We start from the raw sequence: 3,138 nt of genomic DNA on the forward strand, positions 1-3,138 counted from the left end.
GTAGCTGTTCAATTTTCCCTGCACCATTTATTAAAGAGACTATCTTTTCACCATTGTGTTTTTCTTGTCTCCTCTTATGTAGATTAATTGACCATATAAGCATGGATTTATTTCTGTGCTCTCTATTTTGTTCCGTTGATCTATGTGTCTGTTTCTGTGCTAGGACCATATTGTTGTGATGCTATAGCATTTTAGTATAGCTTGAAATCTGAAAGCATGATATATCTAGCTTGGTTCTTCGTTTTTTTTTTTTTTCTTTAAAAAATATGGAACGCTTCACGAATTTGCATGTCATCCTTGTGCAGGGGCCATGCTAATCTTCTCTGTATCGTTCTAATTTTAGTAAATGTGCTACTGATGCGAGCACTAGCTTGGTTCTTTACCAAGATTGCTTAGGCTACTTGAGTTTTTTGTGGTTTCATACAAATTTTAAGATTATTTGTTCTGTTTCTGTGAAAAATGCTAGTGGTTTTTCATAGGTATTATGTTGAATCTGTAGATTTTTGGGGGGCATTGTGGATATCTAAACATTAATCCAGGAGCATGGGGTATCCTTCCATTTATTTTGTTACCTTTAAATTCTTTCATCAGTATCTTACAGTATTCAGAGTACAGGTCATACACCTCCTTGGCTAAATGTATTCCTAGGTATTTTATTCTTACTGATGCAACTGCATCTACTGCAACTGCAAATAGGATTGTTTTCTTAATTTCCCTTTCTAAAGATTCATTATTAGTGTATAGAAATGCAACAGATTTTCTATTATTTTAGCATCCTAAAAATTTACTGAATTTATTAGATCCAGTAGTGTTTTTGGTAGAATGGTAAGGGTTTTGTATATAAAGTATCATGTCATCTGGAAACAGTGACAGTTTTACTTCTTACCAATTAAGTTATTTTTTTTTTCCTTGTCTCATTGCTGTGGCTAGGACTACTGGTACTGTTTTTGAATAAAAGTAGTGGGGTGGACATTTTTGTCTTATTCTTCATCTTAGAGGAAAAACTCTCAGTTTTTCACCATTGACTAGGATGTCAGCTGTGGGATGGTCATATATGGCCATTATTTTGTTGAGATATGTTCCCTCTATATCTATGTTGCTGAGAGTTTCTAATAAATTGATAGTGAATTTTGTTAAAAGCTTTTTGTGTATATATTGAGATGATCATAGATTTTTAGCCTTTACTTTGTTAATGTGGTATATCATGTTAATTGATGTGCATCCTAGACTAAATCCTGCTTGATTGTGCTATATGATCTTTTTAATGTGCTTATGAATTTGTTTAATATTTCATTGAAGAATATTTTATCTGTGTTCATCAGGAATATTTGCTGTAATATTCTTTTTTTGTAATGTCTTTGCCTGGTTCTGTTATAAAGATAATGCTGGCCTCAGGAAGTGTTGCTTCTTCCTCCATTTTTGGTGAGTTTAAGGATAGGCATTAACTCTTTTTTTTTAAGATTTTATTTATTTATTCATGAGAGACACAGAGAGAGAGGCAGAGACACAGGCAGAGGGAGAAGCAGACTCCCTGCAGGGAGCCCAATGGGGGACTTGATCCCAGGACCCAGGGTCATAACCTGAGCCAAAGGCAGAGGCTCAACCACTGAGCCACCCAGGTGTCCTGGCATTAACCCTTCTTTAACTATTTGATACAATTCACATGTGAAGGCATCTGCTCCAGGACGTTTCTTTGTTAGATTTCTGATGACTGATTCAATTTTTATCACTAGTAATTGTCCATTTAGATTTTCTGTTTCTTGTTGATTCAATCTTGGAAGATTGTATGTTCCTGGGAATTTATCTATTTCTTCCAGGTTGTTTAATTTGTTGGTGTATAATTGTACATAATGGTCTCATAATCTCTTTTGTTTCTGTGATATTAGTTGTTGCATCTCTTTCATGTCTCATTTTATTTAAGTTTCTTCTTATTTCTTGATTGTCTGGCTAAAGTTCTTTTTTAATCTTCTCAAAGAAATGGCTAGTTTAATTGTTCTTTTTTCTTTTTTTTAGTGTCTATTTTATTTATTTCTACTTGGATCCTTATTTTTTCCTTTTTTTCTACTAACTTTGAGTTTTGCTTATCTTTTCTAGTTCCTTTAGATGTAAATTCAAACTGTTATTACAGATTTCTCTTTTTCTTAAGGTAGATGTGTATTACTATCACCATCCCTCTTAAAACTATTTTGCCATGCCCTACAGATTTTGGAACATTGTGTTTCCATTGCCTTTGTTTCAAGTTTTTTTTTTTTTGTTTTTAATTTTTTTTTTATTTCTTCCGTGATGTCCTTATTGACTCACTGGTTCTGTAATAGCATGTTGTTTAGCCTCCACATGTTCATGTTTTTTTTCAGTATCTTTTATCTTGTAATTGATTTCTAGTTTAATATTGCTGTGATCAAAAAGATGCTTCATATGATTTCGATCTTCTTAAATTTAGTGTCTAATGTGTCATTTTAGGACACTGTTTTCTAATGATTTTCTGTCAGAAAGATCTATTCACTGATATAGGTGAGGTGCTAAAAGTCCCCTACTATTATTGTATTACTGCCAATTTCTCCTTTTATGTTGCTAGTATCTGTTTTATTTTGGTGCTTTGGTGTTAGGTGTATAGATATTCAATGGTAAAGAGATAATGAGATACATAGATATTCAATGGATGTATAATAGTTATATCCTCTTGTAGGATTTATCCCTTTATCATTATGTAATACCTTTATGCCCTGTAACAGTCTTGATTTTAAGTCCATTTTGTCTCATAAAAGTATGCTATCCTAGCTTTTAATTCATTCCATTTGCATGGATTAGTTATTTCCATTTCTTCACTTTCAAAAATATGTGTCTTTAGGTCTGAAATGAGTCTCCTATAGACAACGTAGAGCTGGGCCTTATTTTTTTTAAATCCTTTTAGTCACTTAATGTCTTTTTTTTGGAAAAATTAGTTCATTTAAATTTAAAGTAGGGGGTCCCTGGGTGGCGCAGCAGTTTGGCGCCTGCCTTTGGCCCAGGGCGCGATCCTGGAGACCCGGGATCGAATCCCACGTCGGGCTCCCGGTGCATGGAGCCTGCTTCTCCCTCTGCCTGTGTCTCTGCCTCTCTCTCTCTGTGACTATCATAAATAAATAAATAAATAAATAA

At 33.8% G+C, this 3,138-nt stretch overlaps 1 non-coding gene across 1 annotated transcript; it reads right to left on the reverse strand.

Annotated features, from left to right (window-relative positions):
* Positions 1 to 260: 260 nt before the first annotated feature.
* LOC112913814 (U6 spliceosomal RNA) lies at positions 261 to 367 on the reverse strand. The gene has a single exon (XR_003233732.1). It is a non-coding gene; the product is annotated as a U6 spliceosomal RNA (small nuclear RNA).
* Positions 368 to 3,138: the final 2,771 nt, after the last annotated feature.

The sequence above is a fragment of the Vulpes vulpes genome, chromosome 1, assembly GCF_048418805.1.
Source record: "Vulpes vulpes isolate BD-2025 chromosome 1, VulVul3, whole genome shotgun sequence".
In the NCBI taxonomy this organism is placed as follows: Eukaryota; Metazoa; Chordata; class Mammalia; order Carnivora; family Canidae; genus Vulpes; species Vulpes vulpes.